General features: G+C 53.3%; 1 protein-coding gene across 2 annotated transcripts in view; it reads right to left on the minus strand.

The window, feature by feature from the left end:
- Positions 1-9,735, minus strand: part of CRISPLD2 (cysteine rich secretory protein LCCL domain containing 2) — a 67,672-nt gene extending 57,937 nt beyond the window's left edge. The window contains exon 1 of one of the 2 annotated variants that reach the window (XM_007172591.3): positions 9,578-9,735. The gene's annotated coding sequence lies outside the window, so the exon portion shown is untranslated. Of the gene's footprint in view, positions 1-1,969; positions 2,099-9,577 lie in introns of those variants that run through there. The other variant, XM_057534352.1, reaches the window with a different exon arrangement.
- Between the last annotated feature and the right edge of the window lie 244 nt (positions 9,736-9,979).

Here is a 9,979-nt window from a genome sequence, read left to right on the forward strand (position 1 = left end):
AATTTGAAGCCACCAACGTGGGGTCATTGAGCATGGAGTTTCTGGAAAGAGCCTCACAATCACACAGAATGATGTCGTTTTTCCATCACATGCACAGAATAGACATCAACCACCCCAAGAGCAGAGAGAATAGTAAAGCGAGGTAAAAAAATAGGATGCGCTAAGTTTTGAGTACTTATTACCTTTGTTTTAAATAAGACTTATTTCACTGTAAGTTTCTATAACATTTAATGTTGGTGGTGTTCACAGGGAGTTATACTCAACATCTTGTAATAATCTATAAGGGAAAAGTATCTAAAAATACAGGTATATATACATATATATGTGTATATAACTGAATCACTGTGCTGTACACCTGAAACTTACATGACATTGTACATCAACGATACTTCAATTAAAAAAAAAATGATGGCTGGGTTGAACTTTTTGGAAACTTAACCACAAGTTTTCTGAATACTTAACCATGGGCTCTCACAAGCCGGGACAAGCCGGGACAAGCCAGCATGACCCAGTCGGCCAGTTCCAGCACAGCACTGGCTGACTGGGTCTTATTCAACTTGAATCCTCGGCGCGTATTAACTGCCCAGCAAACACTTATCCCCAATAACCCAGCCAACACTTGATGAGTGAGGGCCAAGCGGCAGACATCGTTCTGGGTCCTCTACTCCCAGAATCTCGTATTTCATCCTCTGCACAGACTGATGGGGTCACTGCAATTATGATCCCTATTTTACAGATGAGGGAACTGAGGCTCAACACAGACAAGCAGCTTGCTCACGGTCATACAGAGCGCCTGCGGACGATGCAGAGGAGCCTGCCACCCTCTGACCGCCTACCCATCCTGCTCTCCAAAACGTCAGGGCAGTTCTGACCTGTGCCCCGACGTCAGCCGGACTCAGCGAGAGACCCCGAGGCTAAGCCCCAAGCCCGGGGTACCCCAGGCTCCGCTCTTCTTCAGAAGCACAAAGGAGAACTCAAAACGTGAGCGAGGCCAACGGCAGAGCAGAGTCAGACCCACAAACCACCCAGAAATTCCAGGAATGAAGTGGTGGCTGGGAGGAGGGGCGCGGGACACCCCAGCCTGTCTCAGGCAGATCCCAGGATTGGGTAAGTACCAGACACCCCAGGGGTGGGGATCTCCCTCCTCCATTGGAGCCAGTTTTCCTTAAACCCTTCTCAACAGAATTAGGGCAGGACAATGGAGGAAACAGGCCTGTCCCTTCCCTTGCCAACTGCTCTGCCCTCAACCCCACAAAGATGGACACTAGGCTTAACAAAAATGCCCCCGCCCCCCTGTTGCAGGCACTTTCTTTCCTCCTGTCCCCTCAGCCAAAGATACGTCCTTACAGGATACACAGGGCAATATCTCAGGATGCTTAATTGAACAAATACAATATACAAAACCCATTCGGTTTTTTAAATACTATGCTAAGAATATACACAAAAAGAGAACACTCGCTCAACAAACATTTACTTAATCTACTCTGTGCGGGGGGGGGGGGGGGGGGAAAGAACTAAAACCAGGTTTGTTCAGTGCAAGCCAAGATAATATATAAGAGAAGCCACTTTAAAGTGACTGGATAATAAATTAATATGTTCTTAAAATACCCAGTACATAACTCCTGGGGCCCCTTTCTCCCTTCTTGCAGATGTGCGGATGTTTCCTTGGAAACAACGCTCCCAGCAAAGCTTTAGATAAATGGCAAGAAACCTCCACCTCCAAAGGACAAGAAATCAAGGACTCCCAGGAGGCAGCGTGGATAAGCGTGGACATTGGGTCAACCCCGGTTTGAATCCTGACTCCACATCATTGAGCTGTGTGCTGCCCAGAGGGTCCCTCAACCTCGTGGAGTCTCCAATTCCTCATGGGCAAAACGAAGCCCTGAATTTCTCCCAGGGCTGGGGGAGGATTTGCAGATTATGGAGATAGTGGTTCTAAAGAGCCCAGCAGCAGAGTCCCAGGATTTACCGGTGTTTAATGACTGTTTCTTTCCCTCCTCCTCCTCCTGGGTGAATTCAGGCATCCCAGATCATCTCTGCTCCAGGCTACGAGGCTGACAGCATCTGGACCAGCCTCCCACCTGAAATGCATGATTCACTGGCATTGGGTGGTACCTGCAAGGATGAGTCACAGCCTTGAACCAAGCTCAAGAATTCTATCGCAGCAGGCTATGGAATCTTCACACTGCTTCACAGATGAATATCCCCAGGGCAAACCCTCAGGTGGCCACAGAGTCCTTGGGATAGGCCAGTGAACAAGACTCTGTCCCCAGGAATCGGGGGGGGGGGGGGGGGGCGGGGAGGGAGGGAACATCGCAGCAAATAGACGATACAGAGGCTGGAGGAAGACAGCCCTGGGACATGGGATGGTGAGGCTGGGCAGAGGGGAGGGGCAGGGACCACTCTGGCTGGGGTGAGCTCCAGGCAGCAGGAACCGCAAGGACAAAGGCTCAGAGATGGTCACCATCTTGGCCTGACCAACGAGGGGAGCAAAGCCAGTGTGGCCGGGGAGAAATGGGGTCAGAGAGGCAAGCAGGGCCAAGCAGCCAGGGGCCTTGAGGGCCATGACAAGGATTTTATTCTAAACGCAAAGAGGGGGAACTTCCCTGGTGGTCCAGTGGTTAAGACTCTGCGCTTCCACTGCAGGGGGTGCGGGTTTGATCCCTGGCTGGGGAACTAAGATCCCGCATGCCATGCGGCATGGCCATAAAATAAAAACAATAAAAATTTTAAAAAATAATTGCAAAGAGGGGTGTGTGTGTGTGTGTGTGTGTGTGTGTGTGTGTGTATGCGCATGTCGGGTGCAGGGCAGATGAAGCCAATGGTGACAGGGTCTGATTTATGCTTTGAGAGCCTGGCAGATGTAGCATTGCAGACGAAGCTCACAGACATAACACTGAACCAAAGAAGCCAGACTCCAGTGATGAAACATGCACGGTTCATTTATGTAAAGTTCAAAACCAGGCAAAACCAACCTATACCATCAGAAGTCCGGAAATGGTTACTCTCGGAGGTGGGGCTATGGGAGGGTTCCTGGGGGATGGTCAGGCTCTGTAGCTCTGGGGCCGTAGCACGGGCATGCGCCCTTGGAGAAAATTCATCCCCCAACGCACGAATGCATGTGCATTCTTCTCTAGCATGTTGAACTTTAATTAAAAGTTTAAGAGAAATTTAAAGAAGTTCTGGCTTCTGTTGGAAGAACGGCTCCAGAGAAGCTGGAGAACAGATTATGCAAGAGAAAATCCTCCAGGGCTCTCCCCAGGAGGCTCAGCGAGGAAACAAGTCCGGGGCCTGGTCTCCCACAGCCCTTCAAAGTGAACTTGAAGGTGCTGGAGCCCAGGTAAAGCTCCGTGCTGCCAGAGCCTCCCACTTGGGCCAGACACCGACTCTCCCAGACAGGGCCCAGTTCATCCCCAGTCTGAAGGGCACTTTGTCCAGCGATGCCAAAGCTGAAAATATCTCAGTCCCCGGGAAGCCCGGCCTTGAAGGTTCCCGGGAATAAACAGTGTTTTTACAGCAGCCCGTGCTTCCCCCATGAGAACAGACTGGCTGTGTTGGGAGCCGGTTTGGGGGTGGGATGGAGAGGCGCAGCGGACACGTGCATACACACAGATGTATTTTAAATGCTGGGAAGGAAACAACCCATTCTTGCACAGGGGCCGCTTAGGGGTTACAGACAGACGGACTTCACAAGCTCCTGGGCACACGGGGCTCTAAACACAGGCTGAAGGAAAAGGCGGGAATCCTCAGGACACTTGCTCGGGCCCCAGAGCAACGGGTGCCAACAAGCTGAGCGCTCTTCCAGAAGAAAGTCCTAGGGACACGTCAAGAGCCTGTTCTCAGGGGCCTCGGCTCTGGACAGAAGAGGTCATTCTAGCTCCCAAGCCACTGGCTCCATTCTCGCCACGTGACCTGTTTCTGGTCACACCGGGCCCTGTAAACAGAACCTTCCACCCCATCAGCCAGCCCCGCCCACCCCATTCTGGGGCCGGGGCCCAGGGCAAGTCTTCTCGGCTTTCCAGGGCAATGGGTCCCACCCTGGAGCCCGCACCAGAAAGTGCTGGAAGCCTCGTGAAAGCGCAGATTGCCGGCCCCACCCCCATAGCTTTAGGAGGCTTGGGGCAGGGCCTGAGAACCAGCATTCGGACGAGCTCCCAGGAGCCACTGCTGGTCCGGGGACCCCACTTTGAGAACCACTGCTCTAGGTGGTAACAGCCTCTCAAATCTTCTCACGCCGCACCTTAGTCCAGTGTTTCCCAAACTCCAGCCCTTGGCACACCCCCAAGCTTTGCCCACCTTCCTACCATCTCCCTGTTCTAGTTCATACTGCGTATTTTACTGAAGTTGGCTTGCTTTGGGGGTTCAAAGAAATTTACTTTAAAAAGGGAACCTTCTTGGGATTTCCCTGGTGGCGCAGTGGTTAGGAATCTGCCCGCCAATGAAGGGGACGTGGGTTCGAGCCCTGGTCCAGGAGGATCCCACATGCCGCATAGCAACTAAACCTGTGAGCCACAACTACTGAAGCCCACGTGCCTAGAGCCTATGCTCCACAAAAAGAGAGGCCACAGCAATGAGAAGCCTGCGTACCGCAACTAAGAGTACCCCCGCTCACCAAAAAACTAGAGAAAAGCCCACCCACAGCAATGAAGACCCTACGCAGCCAAAAATAAATAAATAAATTTATTAAAAAAAAAAAAAAAAGGGGAACCTTCTCGGGACTTCCCTGGTGGCGTAGTGGTTAAGAATCTGCCTGCCAATGCAGGGGACACGGGTTCGAGCCCTGGTCCAGGAAGATCCCACATGCCACAGAGCAACTAAGCCCGTGCGCCACAACTACTGAGCCTGCGCTCTAGAGCCTGCGAGCCACAACTACTGAAGCCCACGCGCCACAACTGCAGAAGCCCACGTGCCTAGAGCCCGTGCTCCACAGCAAGAAAAGCCACCACAATGAGAAGCCCGCGCACTGCAACGAAGAGTAGCCCCCGCTCGCCGCAACTAGAGAAAGCCCGCACAGCAACGAAGACCCAACGCAGCCAAAAATAAATAAGTAAAATAAATAAATAAATAAATAAAAAAAAAAGGGAACCTTCTCTCATCAGCAGGTGCAGAGAACCTGAGGCTGGAGTAAAACGGAACACGAGGAAAACGGAAGAGAGCTGGGGCCAGGGGCTTCGCTGTAGAGGGCGCTCTCCGTTGTAGCGAGGTGAGGGCGGGGAGGCATTCGGGGCAGAGGGCACCCCCCGAGACGGTCGCCTTGCTGTGACACAGAGGAGAGAACAGCGCCCGGGTGGGAGGCCTTTGCTGCTGGGTCAGTAGACACACTCAGTCACCTCGGGGACCAGCAGGATGGGCTCCCCGCACTTTGGGGGATGCTGCTCATCCCACAGTGATCTGTTCTCAAGTACAAAGGCCACCCTGTGACTCTCCTGCGCCCCGCAGCCCAGAGCAGGAAATCCAAGCTCAGTACAGCTGGCCCCACCGCAAGGCAGGCTCCTCCGCCCTGAGCCTGACCCTCAGACCCCAGCCCCCCTGAGCTTCTTGTCATTCTCAGGGTGCCAGGCCCCTCCCCTCCTCCAGGCCTTTGCGCACACCTGGTCCCTCCCCTTGGTGCACCCCCCAACGTCACCTTTCCCTGCCAGAGAACGCTGCCTCTTTGCTCTAAAAGGACGTCTAGGATCTTCCCAAGTCAGCCTCAGCAGTTGCCAGCTGAATGCCAGTTCCCAGTTCTAGAGAGATCCAGGATTTTTTCAATACAAAAGAACCTCTGGGCAGGGTCCATTCTGGGACCACCTGACTGCAAACAAAATGGAAGCTGGATTCTTTTCCTTTCTGGGATTTCACCATTCTGTACTCACAGTGGGATGCGATCCAGAAACTTGGACTGAAAATGCGGGATTTCATAATTTATATTTTTTTAAAATGATGGTCCAAAAGTTGCATAATCCTCATTAGGACTTTTCTTTTTCCTCTAAATCTGTGGTTTTTGTCTAAGCTGACACAGCATTTGAGACAATCAGAGAAGATATATCTTCCTCGGGCTGGATCATGAGAAACTGTCTATCCCCACAGCCTGGAAGAGGGGGTGTCTGTCGGTGAGTACCCACAACTGCACAGCCTGGGGTAGAAAGCTGAGCTCCCCCAGGGCAACATCTCCGACAGAAATCTCTGTCACTTGCTCTCCTGGTGCGGAGGCAGGGGAACTGTGAACACCTCCCCCAAAACACCCAGACGCCAGATTCTCATTCCTGAATGAGATGATCTCAGTTGATGTTTCTTCAAGAGGGAAGTAAGAAAATGGGACATGTGTTCCTTAATACCATGTGACCCAGCTATTCTACTCCTAGGAGTAGACCCAAAACAACTGAAAACAGGTGTACAAACAAAAATGTGTACACAGATGTTAATAGCAGCATTATGCACAATAGCCAAAAGGTGGAAATGGCCCAAACTTCCATCAGTGGAAGAAGGGATAAATGAAAGATGGTCTATCCATACACCGGAATAGTATTCAGCCATAAAAAGGGATGCAGCACTGACACAGGCTACATCATGAATGAACCTTGACAACGTTATGCTCAGTGAGAGAAGCCAGACACAAAAAGCCACATACTGTAGGATTCCATTTATATGAAATGTCCAGAATAAGCAAATCCAGAGAGACAGAAAGCAGATGAGCAGTTGCCAGGGGCCGGGGAGGACAGAATGGGGAGTGACTGCTAATAATGGTTATGGGGTCTCCTTTTGGGATGATGAAAACAGTGGTGATGGTTACAGAACATTGCTAATGTACTAGATGCCACCAAACTGTGTACTTTAAAATGTAAATCTTATGTTGATGAGTATTTTACCACAATAAAACCTTTTTTTTCAAGGAAAAAAAGAAAGAAAGAAAAACGAGCATGGCTGGCCCTACCAACCACCACCCAGATCTGCCTGACCCACCCCGTTCCAGAACAGAGTGTGCTCCCTTTGGGACTTTATGAGGGGCTCCAGATGCCCTATCCCATGAAGGTCTGAGAAGCTATTCAGCTCAATGAACTGAAGATGAAATGAAATGACGCCTGTGTTCTATTTTCCTTTCTTGACAAGCCATGAGCCCCTTTGAGTGATGCTGGGTTTGCACATCTGGGACTGATCAAAAACCAGTGAGTCTGCAAAAAAAGGGGGGGAATAAAGCTTCCTAGGTTGGGAGCAAGCAGACACAGAGGCACCTCCCATACGCAGTAAATTACTCTGGTGACAGAGAAAAGAAATGTTCCAGCTCCCACAAGGCCAAAGAGGTCGGCATTTAGGGGTCCTGCCTTTAAAAGCCAGTTTTCAAATGCAACCTACCACAAACCCCAGATATCCAACGTGAGGTCTCTGAGGGAGGGATACAGTTTGGGGGCTTTCAGAAGCTCATGTTCTTCTGCTGAGCTCCAGCCCACCCCCCCCCCCATCAAGCCAGCTCTCCTTTCCAGACGCAGGACTGTGGGAGCAGCTGGCATTGCTCTGGGCTCCCCAGAGGGGCCCTCTGCACGTTGATACAGGTACCTGCCAGCAGAGTGGATCCCAAGCCCCTCTCCAGGCCCACCCCTCACCGGGGCCAGGGATTCAGAGCCCACATGGCAGAAGCCTTGCGCGGCAGCACGTTCTGCGTTGACAGCCCTGTGGCCAGCCACCGGACCGGCATCTTCTTCCAGAATCTCGGGCGGGGTCCAGCCAGGATGGCAGCTCTCCCCCGCTCTGGCCGTGTCACGTGGGGCACATACCTTAATCACTCTGAGCCTCGACTGCCTCCTTGTAAAAAAGGAGGACAGTCCAGCTCATAAAGAAGTCATCAGGATAGGTCATCCATGTAAAACCCCAGGCACGTCTGGGCCGCAGTAAGTGCCAGATAAATGTCAGCTGCTGGTAGGATTACAGATGCTATCATTACTATTCCTACTCCTATTTTTTAAGAGACTGTAAAAATCAAAATCACTCTCTTCATTCTCCTCCCTGGCTGCGTCATCAGGGACAAGGCTGGGGCTCAACTCTGCTGCTATTTCACTCGGAGCCCCTCTCAAATGAAATGGCTCCTTGTGGAAGGTCAGGTTCAGACGTAGAGTCAGCAGTTGGGCAGAGAAGTGCCTTAAAGGAGGCAGGACCCAGCCGCTAAGTGTGTAGGGTAAGTAGACAGAGAGACCTGGGGTGACAACATCACACACAAGCTAGGGGACCTTGGGCAAGCACTTCACCTCTTTGAACCTCGGTTGCTTCATCTGTAATGAACATCTAGAGGCCTTGTGCCCAGGTGTGTTGCAGGTAAAGAGGACGGCAAGGGCCCTCACAGCTAGCACGCCAGCAACACAGCTCTCACACCTTCTGGTCCTTCCCCCATGTGCAAACAGCCAGATCAGGGGCAGAAACAGAAAATCAGGGGCACAAGACAAAGAGCCCTGAGAGTTCCCCCCTGGGTCTATCTGGAGAAGGGGGCACGGCCTTCACCTTGTCCTTCACATGGTCTCTCATCTGTCAGGCTCTAGACCCTTGGTGTCCTGACCCCACTGGGGAAGGCAGGTTCACCCTCTTCTGCCCGGGCAAGGAGACCAAAGGTTCAAGGTAGAAACTCACAAGCCCCCTCTTGGTTGGAAGTTGAGCTGGGTGCCTGCCAGACTCCCAGCTGCTTCTCTTGACCAGAGGAGTAACTCACCTCTGGCTAAAATACAGCCAATTCAAATCGGACTTCGATGAGCAGACATCAGCTGAGCCCTTCCTGGCTTGTCCACCAGCCCAGCCCTTTCAAGGGAGGTTCTGGGTCTGCACTGCACGAGGGGCTCGCCCTGGCTCTTCCACCTGGGGCTGCAGATCTCCTAGAGCCCAGAGCTGAGCCCTCAGCTCCCAGCCGTCCCCCCACAAGAAGTTTACTCAGATATCCACTCTGGTTGAAGAGACCCAGGAACTCTTCCCAAACCTGTAGGAACTCTGATATGCCCCACGCCTGGACGCACCCACAGCCATATGGAGCTTTGGAGGCAGACAGAACTGGGTCCCAGCCTCCGCTCTGCCTGGACACTTCACCTCTCTGACCCTCAGGAAGACTACCTGGAAGGTTTGTTCCAAACAAAATCATAAAGGGGCGTGGCCCTGTAAACTTGCCAAGCAGAACGCACATGCCGCCGTTAGGATCACCCCGGCCCTCCACACGTGGGCGGGACACATTCGAAGTCCTGCCGCATACACACCATCAGCTTTCTATTTATTGACGCCCACTGTGTACACAGGAACGCAACAGATGACGCCCACTGTGTACACAGGTGAGGGAGGAGCACACAGCCTCAGGGAGCACGATTCTGCGGTCAGACAGCCTTTGAGTCCTGGCTCCCTAGCGTCCAGCATGTGAGGTCTCGGGCAACTTGCCCTCGCTGAGCCTCAGTTTCTCCATCTGTGGACGGGCATGCTGCCGAGCATGGTTCTGAGATGCAGGTGGCGCGCTCAGCTAAGTGCCTGCACACAGTAAGCCCTAAGAGGTGGCATCTGCTCTATTTCAGCTCCTCGGAGATTGCGGGAGCGGATCGTACAGTGCAGAGAGGAGGACAATTTAAGTCACACGTACCTCCCTCCGCAGGGCTCCAGCCACCTCCTCGCCGGTGTCTTCTGAGTGGAGGGGCGGCAGCGGCAGCACGGGCACAGCGGACACAGCGGGCAGGTCGCGGGATACGGGACACCGGTGCCGCCGAGAGATGCAGTGGGTCCGAGGACTCTGCCCGCCGCCTCTTGTAGGTTGCCCGGAACGCCGGGGCCACGCCCCGCGGCGGTGGGCGGCGCTGATGGGGCCGCGCCGTCGCGGCCCCGCCCCTGTCCTCCCGGCCTCGCCCCGCCAGGTCCTCCCCCACCCCACCGGCCCCGCCCCTCCCGGCCTCGCCCCAGCCCAGGAGCCCGGAGGACACCCGGAGGCGCGGGCGCCTGGGGTCGGGTGGGGGGCATCGCAAGGAGGGGGGACCACCCGCGTCCGAAG

This window comes from Balaenoptera acutorostrata, chromosome 19 (genome assembly GCF_949987535.1).
Source record: "Balaenoptera acutorostrata chromosome 19, mBalAcu1.1, whole genome shotgun sequence".
NCBI classification, from domain to species: Eukaryota; Metazoa; Chordata; class Mammalia; order Artiodactyla; family Balaenopteridae; genus Balaenoptera; species Balaenoptera acutorostrata.